We start from the raw sequence: 9,164 nt of genomic DNA, 5'->3' as shown, positions 1-9,164 counted from the left end.
ACACTTTCTCAACTGAGGTCCCATCCTCTCCAGTGACTCTAGTTTGTGTAAAGTTGACATAAAACCAGCCAGCCCATACCTCTACCATGAGTGTATGGTCTCTGAGTCTGTTCTGGCTTATCCCAGCCAACAATCATGGAAAGAGGACAGAGTGGAAGCTCTTTGAGTGTTGACTCTAGGCTAACCAATGGTAACATGATATAAATGTGAACAGATAGGAAGTGGAAATAACGTACTGTTTTTGATAATTTTACATGATTGCATTACCAAGTTGTGGAAACAAGGAAGGCTGAAAAATAAAACAATTCTATTTCTCTTTGCATTAGGTATGGAAACTGACCTTCAAAGTATAAAGTGTTAGAACTTTTTGTATAAGAGTAAACTAAGAATTTAAGGATTATTAAACAATTGAAAGATGAGTGAAGACATATTTTCCACAGCCCACACATGGTCACATGGATGTACATTTTTCCTGAAAGGGCAAACTTGTCAAGATTTTAGACAGAACATTCTGTGACTTAGCATCTGAAAACATGACCTTTACACTGCATTATTAAACATAGAATATATTCCTGAAAACAAAGCTATTATCCTGTTCAATTTCCAAGTTCACATGCTTGGAGATGCCATGCATTCGTGTCTTCTGAGGAAATGAGGAGGCTTAAGATATTTCCATAGAGCATGTTTAAAAATCCATATTTGTTAAAAAAAAAACAACAGCAATCCAGAAGGCCAGTAAAGGTGATCAAATACACTTGTGCACCTCGGAGGCTTATATATTAAAGCAATTATCAGCTAATTACTACCATTGTGGACTGCAGAGGTAATATGTCTGCATAATCTTTGACAATACACACACACACACACACACACACACACACACACACACACACACACACACACAATATTTGTTGCTTGTTGAAACCATCTGCATTTCTTTTTATACATTTTTATTATTTGTTTTATAAAATGATAATCTATCACTTATCCCTTCCTTTTCCTCCCTCCAAACTCTCTCATCTATCTCCCTTTGCTCTCTTTCAAATTCATGGCCTAGTTTTTCGTTAATTGTTATTACAAGTATTTATGCATATGTATATACATATAGATTCCTAAATAAAACTTGTTCAGTCTGTGTAACATTACTTATATGTATATTTTCACACTAACCTTTTGATATTAGATAACCAATTCATAATACTCATTCCAGGAAAGACTATTTCTCCCACTCTCAGCATCTCTTAGTTACCTGCAGTTCTTTGTGTGGAGTTCAGGACTCACAGCTTATTTTTAATGAGCCAACCTAGTAGAAACCTTTGAAAGAATCACTTTTTCTGACTAAAATGGTATGTTCATTCATAAATTTGTTTTCATGAAGCAAGAGACATAGCTGCTATAGAAATAAAACATGAGTTCCTAATTACCAGAAATACATTTTGTATATATGCCTTAAACAGCTTCAGAAATATGGGAGAGAGTTATGTTGTAAACAATGTACACTAGGAGAGACTAGAATTAGCATATGAAAAGTAATTATAGTAAAGGACAGCTGATTAAATTCTAAAAGCAAATTCAAATGGGAACATGGTAGTAAGACTCAAAGGAGGTGACACAGAGAGACACATGCCAGGCATCGAGACAGAATGATGATAGAAAATGAATAACAAATGCTAGAAGTGTCATTTACAGATAGAAGGTAGATAGAGATAGATTATAGATAATAGGTAGGCTGTAGATGAAAGGTAGGTGACTCTAGATCATGTATAGAAGATAAATACCAGGCTAGACAGATGGTTCAACAGTTAAGAGCACTGGCTACCTTTCCAAAAGTCCTGGGTTCAATTCCCAACAACCACATGGTATGGTTCACAACCATCTGTAATGAGATCTGGTGCCTGCTTCTGGTGTGCAGGCATGCATACAGGCAGAACACTGTATACATAATAATAAATTAATAAATTTTAAAAAAGAAGATAGATATTAGTAGATGGTAAATTATAGATGACAGATATAAGATATAGATAAATAGATAGATAAACCATTTAGCTTAATTTTCACGGTAGTTTTTAACAGGAAAAAGCTTTAATAAAACACAAAAGATTGTGATACATCAAGGCAAGTCCTCGAGGACAGATCCTGAGTTTAGTTCTGAGACCACAGGAAATTTGCAAAAAATTGTTGTAAAATGAGGCGACTGTGTTTCTGGCATGCCAGTAATATTTTTCTTGAATAATGCAAAATTGTGAAATATAATGCTTAGAACAGCCCAGACAAAGCTCTTAGTTCAATCTCTAGTGATGCAAAAGAAACATAGTCTTCAATGTGTTTTCATTTATGACAATTGTAATTCATGACTGTATGAAGGTGAATTCATGACTGTATGAAGGTGAATTCATGACTGTATGAAGGTGAATTCATGACTGTATGAAGGTGTATGAAGGTGAAAGGTCATAGCTAGGTTGAGTGAGGACAGCAAATTGATCAAAGATTGTATTCCACATGAATTACAGCTCTAACTTGTGAATGTACTTTTCTGTTTTTCATTTCAGCCTCCTGAGTTTCTGATGAAACCTGTAGCTAGAAACCCTTTGACTAATGACTTTTGCTGGCTAATACTGTTTGTATAGAGGCAATTTCCATGAAAAAGGGATGCATTTTACTTGAGAAAGAAAAGCACAAAACACAACTTTTTTTAGCTTCTGATGTTAGGAATCATTTCCAGATATATATGTAGATCAAAGGAGAGAAAACACAGGGTCACATATTTTATGTCAAAAAGGTGTAATAGTACATCTAGAAACTTGATGGGATTTCAAATATTTAATGAAGATTCTTATCATTGAATTGCAGAAACTTGATGTTAGGATTTGAACATGACTGAGGTCCCCATTTACCTCGAGTACTACATAGAACCCTCTCAGAGACCACCAGCTGGCTGATCTACCATTTGTTCTTAAATTCATCATTACCATACCACCTCTAATATAGCAAAGCAAAATGAATTTCCATCACCCAGATATGTAATCCTTTACACTAATTTTGCTGGTGTGTGCACATGTCCAGTAATACAATATTTCCCTACAAGAAACCTTACAGTATAATCTTCATCTCCTTAAAAAGGATCATCAGTTATAATATTTATATTTATTTAATTTTATCCTCACATGACATATGTGTAATTGCTCTCTTTCCTTTGTAAATTAATTATATGGTTTATGAAAACTTCAGCGAGTTTTTCAGCAGGAAATTCTTTTTTGCATTTTATATTCATATATTATAAAGAGCATTCTAAATTTAATTTTCCACATATTAGCCCAGTCATGTTCCCCACTCATCTTATTTACAAATAGCTGCATTTAGCTTGTTTGCATTATGTATATATATAAGTGTGTTCTCATCTCATTGTGCTTTAATTTAAATTTTAATTGTTTTATTATGGTGAAAGGCTATAACAATTTAGGTATTCATAACTTACTGTGCTTAAAGCATATCTCCTCTTCTAGAAAAATTTACATAATCAAAAATCATACAGTTCGTACTAAGGAATAATAAACTACTAAGGAAATAATAATACTTTATGAATGAATGGTTTCTTCCAATGAGAAGATAATTAAGTAAGAATACTTTAGCTCCAACTCTGCCTGTTGTTTCCTTGAATTCTTATGCATCCATGGGTTGGAAAGACTGATAGCATATCCAGCACTGGGGAGGACAAGTAATGGAGAAAGAAGAACTATTAGTTCTTGATAATGCCAGTTGACATAGTTCAAACTCTAAATCACATTTATCGATTTTTAAGACAATATTAATTAATGGGTGATCAATAATAAATGTACTTGGGAATTCACTTTTCTTATTCCAGCTGGCACACCGTACCATCCACTCAGTCAAATACTGCAGGTGGTAATGTCAGTCTGACATTGCTCAGGTCAAATTCAAGTTCATAAAGACCCTTGTTTCAAACAGCCATCTTGTAAACAATGCCATTGTCCTCTTTATATGTTGCCTTATTCATCTCAATAATCATGTCATTTCATCCTACATTACTAATTGTCTTGTTTCACTTGCTTACCCTCAATGTTCTTGTTTGTCTATGATTGCATAGATTTAAATGTACAATGTGCACACATATACAAAAACACAAATGCACATGCACACTGTATACTCATGAAGTCATACAGATAAATACATAAGCATATTACTAATGCATAAATATTTATACATATATACAGATAAATGTGCAAACATGAATATATACATATATATGCATGTACATACAGAAGCATACATATGTACACGACTCAGAAAATAGGCAAAGTCACATACACAAATATAGGTGTCTTCACTGGTATATATACAAAAATGCAATCATATACATATGCTTACACACAAACACATATACACATTCACACAAAAAATATACATGATCTATACTGTACACACACAAGAATGCACGCACATACACATACATACACAATACACAAATATACACATAAAAACACATGCATAAATTTACAAAAAAACTCATATAGAACAAACTCATATGTACAATTACACACACATACACAAGCACACACAAATGCACACTTAACACACATATACATGCACACACATACAGATATAAATACACACAAATACATACATATGTACAATGCACACATACACATGAACATACATATATGCATACCTAAATACACATACATGTAAATAAACACAGAACACATACATATACAATGCATGCATACACAGGCACACACATACACACATGCACATGCACACTTGCAAACGTACATATACACCTGCACACACAGATTGAACTAGCTGCTGAAGCCAGGCTGATGACCATGCCCCTGTCCTCACTGACTTTGATGCTTTATCTTTGCAATAGTTTATTTTCCCTCCTCACTCAACTGTGAGTCTGTTAAATACTGCTTTCAGAGGAAGATGGGTTCATGGTTGTGTGAAATCACCACTCCGTTTCCTGATCTTTGGGTCAGTAATGATCTTGCTGGAGACTAGCAGAATGTGTCCTGTCATCTTTAGCGTTTTGGCCTCCTCCACACGAATATTATGTATTTATGCCATTCCATCTTCGAGAGGGACTCACATCCCAATCACATGTGAAAGGAGGACTTATCCCTTATACACTCAATGGCAGAATTATTAAAGTGAGGTTGTCTTTTTTTTTTTTTGTTACTTTCTGTTTGATGGAATGTGTGTAAATGCTCATGAGAGATTATCATTACTGGTAAGCCTGGATGTTTAGCAGCTCAGTTTTAGCTCACAGACTGTTAAGACTAAACCTCTCTAGGAGTAAAGTGAACAGATGCCACAGCTCATTTGCATGAAGATGAGAGGATTCTGAGTGAAGAGAAGTGGTAATTAGGTCCATGGAAAGGAATCAGCAAAGTGACAGTGCCTCCCAGTTTATGCTTGAACTTGCTGAGCACCTGGCAATTGTCAATGCATCTTTTTCTTTTTCATGGGAACTCCTGGGTCTTCACAGCCTTTGGGCATCTGGAGAAAATACATAGTATTTTCAGTTCTTGGGGGTGCAGACTGTTCTCTGAACAGTAAACAGATTATTAACGAATATATTAACTTGATGTTCTTTGCAAATATTTATTTAAAGGCTTAAGGGGATATGAAAAACAAAGCCTTTATAAGTTGAAATGAGTCTTGCTACCTATGCAAAAGTCTATTTGAACCCATTGTTTATCTTCTGTGTTATCTTTCACAGAAGCATGGTGTGAGAAGAAAGGGACTGTTGTGTAATTAATTGAGATATTTAAAAGGGAATTTTCATGTGATAAAAGCCTGGAGTTACATATCAAGTGTTACCTTAGGAAGATCTTCAACTTTCCATCAAAATTATAATTTCAGAGAGATGTTTGAATATTACATTTCCCATAGCACACTGAAGAACAGAGTCAAAGAGTTTCAATTTTACACAAGTAAATCTACCAAATATGTTAAAATTCCAGCATTAGAAATCCACATTGCCCAATATGTGTGAACAATAATTCCACCAGTAACATATGTGCACACCAAATTGTGAACAAAGCGCCCCTTCCCTTTACACATTCTAGTCAGAAATGAGGAAAAATATATGCCTAAGGAGAATCACCTTGGTAAAGACACCAATTTGAAAATCATTCATGAAGGAGCATGCACACATCCCACCCCATCCCCCACTCTTGCCAGTTAGAAATGCAGTTAACAGTCTACTGCTTGTGACTGTGTCAGAGTGGAGGGAGAGCTTGTGGGACTGACTCTGTAGTCCAGGTGTAACGTGTCATGTGGGACTGAATTAGAGGACCCCCGGGCTTTGGCAGTGGGGAATTTCTAGCACATGGAGACCTGCCCCTGTCAGCAGTGACTGTGTTAAGAAAGTAAGTGTGACAGTTTGGTTTCTCTTATCTCATTAAGAGAGTGTTTGGGATTTACTAAAGAAGATATTTCTACCATCTAAGATCTCCAATCCTTCAGGGTTGAATTACAAAACTGGGAATAGTGTTACTGGAAAAGGATCAAAGGGTAGCAATTAGATATGTAAGAATACAGAAATGGACCTTGAGAGGGAAGGCTAGACAGCTCTCAACAGACCTCTCTGGAACAGCAAAACTTGACCTGATTTATTAACTTATTTTTCATGGTGGAAATCAAAGCTAAGATCCAGTGCATGTATTTTAAAACATATTTATTTTTTTTTTGAAAACTTACTACAAAATATTTTGATCATATTCACTCTCTATTATCTCAACTCCTTCAAGAGCTCCTTCAACCTCCTTACCCTCTCAACTTCATATTCTTTCTTCATTTTGTATAATGATTTATCTAGGCCATTTAGTAGTCCTGCATACTCATGGTAATGAGGCACTCCAGAGCAGCACCGTAGATTTACCAGAAGCCACACTATTAAAGGAATCTGATTTTCTCCCTCCCATCAGCTATCCATTGTACATTTGAGCAACGCTTGATACTCACAACCCAAACTCATGAACTTTCTTTTCAGACTTCACTATGACTGTACATAAATCATCATTAATTTTATGACTTGTCTATTCTTCAAATTCAGACAGCATTTTCTATTTGTAGGGCACCTACAGCCCAGTCAGTCTTTATTTATTGAATGTAATTCACCAAGTCCAGGATGTCCTACCTTTGTATCAAAGCACACATGTCTTCTACTTCATGAAATATCCTTCTTCTGCTCCTTTATTTGTTTTTTTCTGTTGTTGAATTAAATTTGTTTCTTAACCAAAGACTTATCAGATATTTTCTGTGGCTGTAATACATATGGAAAGCTTCTTTCCCTTTGCTCAATTTCATACTATCTTTATATTTTGGTTCATATTTTATATGAATTTCTTTTATTTTGTTATATTTCAGGTCTTTTTTAGAATATAAATAAAAGAGTTTCTGGCATGTAATACTACTGAGTAAATGGATAAATTTTCAGAATTGATATAATTGCCATAGAAAAATGATGAAAGCAATCTACACATCAGCCCAAACTAAGGTACTCTCTGCCTTTTTTGTCTTAATATTCCTGCCTACTCCTTTTGTTAAAACACCACAAAAAATGACTACATGGAGATATGTCTCCTCTCCATGTCAAACTCTTTCAGTGAACCACAGAAAGAGGAGAGGAAAAGTGCAGGACGATATTTTCAAAGCAAGATGAAATGAGTTACAGCTTCAGAATCACAGCCTAGATATTCACTGCTGAGACTGATGAGGATGTGTAGAATATGCAAGAAGAGGCCTGATTCTTCAGGACTTTAGAATGCTACAAACCTATAGTCAGAAACAAAGTCACTTTGAGAATACTTACACTAGAAATTCTCCTATTCATTGTGCTCAACTATATGAGCAATTATTCTTATTAAATTATGAACTTAATTCAACTTGTGAGCCCTAACTCTGGCAAGACATCCAGCCAGGTAGAGCCACCTTTCTCTTCTTCTTCTTCTTCTTCTTCCTCCTCCTCCTCCTCCTCCTCCTCCTCCTTATCGTCCTCCTCCTCCTTTTGTAGACCAGGCTGGTTTCACACTCACAGAGATCTACCTGTCTCTGAGTGCTGGAATTAAAGGAGTGGCCCATCACACCTGGCTTCAAGTAGAGCCTTCTTATCACTATTCCAGGAGTGTAGTTTTTCTTATACGCATCTAGAATTAAGTAAGCTCTTGAACAAGATAAGCCCTGTCCAGTATCATGATTGTGAGATTCTTGTGCCAGTCACAACTCTTCACACTTCATTTGACTGAATTTCTAACTATTTAATTATTTTTATCTTTCTCTATCCATATTTCTACTGTCTTTATTTCATATACAACTGGATTTTATTTCCATTTCTTTCTGAATGTTGTGTACATCTTTAGAACAATATCTTTCTACTTAAACTAGATATGTTTGAGGGAAAACTTCAATTTAAGAGAGTTCAAATCTCTTGCAAATCACCATCTTTTTCACCATTTCATTCATTTTCTTGATTTCCCATTTGATTGTATAACTGTGCCAAGATTTCAAGTATTCCTGGTACTATTTTTAAAGATGCCCAGACTTGTTGAGATCCCATGGGAGACATTCTGTTCTCATAGCATGTGTCAATCACATGGACAGCCTGTCTCCAAGAAGACATTGCTTTGCTGTGTGACACAGTTTACCAGACCTTCAGATTGGAGACTATTAGCAAGCAGCAGGCTAGCCACTAAAATTGCCTCTTGGTTTAGCAAGCATTTACTATACATAGAAAATGTTGTTCTTTATAATACTTTATGTTAACCTGATGTCAGGTAGTTATGGATTATTTCCTGTGTATTAGTGATTTCTTACATGTTTATCTGTGTACCACAAGCATGCATGGTGGCCTCTGAATCCCTGGCAACTTGTTGTTACCTTTCATGTGGGTGCTGGGAATCAAACACAAGTAACCTTCAGAAGCAGCGAGTAATTTTAAATTTTGACTCCATCTTTGACTCTCTTGAGTCTTATTTTGAATCCATCTCTTCAGCTCTAGTCATTGATTTTTTTTATTTATTTTTTCTTATTTTTTATTTTTTTTAGTCATTGATTTTTTTTAAAAGAACTTATTTTAAACCTAGGCTGTTGCCAAGATAATAAGTTGCCCTCCACAAACTGATAGCAAGGTCCCATTGCTG

At 35.3% G+C, this 9,164-nt stretch overlaps 2 long non-coding RNA genes across 3 annotated transcripts in view; one reads left to right on the top strand and one right to left on the bottom strand.

Annotated features, from left to right (window-relative positions):
• Positions 1-4,198: 4,198 nt before the first annotated feature.
• Positions 4,199-5,960, bottom strand: LOC143266982 (uncharacterized). Its single transcript, XR_013041838.1, has 2 exons — positions 5,842-5,960; positions 4,199-5,517 (listed from the first exon to the last, which is right to left on the bottom strand). It is a non-coding gene; the product is annotated as an uncharacterized LOC143266982 (long non-coding RNA).
• Positions 5,961-6,229: 269 nt separating this feature from the next.
• Positions 6,230-9,164, top strand: part of LOC143266977 (uncharacterized) — a 74,818-nt gene continuing 71,883 nt past the window's right edge. Inside the window, exon 1 of one of the 2 annotated variants that reach the window (XR_013041830.1) lies at positions 6,230-6,392. This is a non-coding gene — a long non-coding RNA (uncharacterized LOC143266977). The remainder of the gene's footprint in view (positions 6,393-9,164) is intronic. The other variant, XR_013041831.1, reaches the window with a different exon arrangement.

This window comes from Peromyscus maniculatus, chromosome 1, assembly GCF_049852395.1.
Source record: "Peromyscus maniculatus bairdii isolate BWxNUB_F1_BW_parent chromosome 1, HU_Pman_BW_mat_3.1, whole genome shotgun sequence".
Classification (NCBI taxonomy): Eukaryota; Metazoa; Chordata; class Mammalia; order Rodentia; family Cricetidae; genus Peromyscus; species Peromyscus maniculatus.
This window is presented reverse-complemented; position numbering and strand designations above follow the sequence as displayed.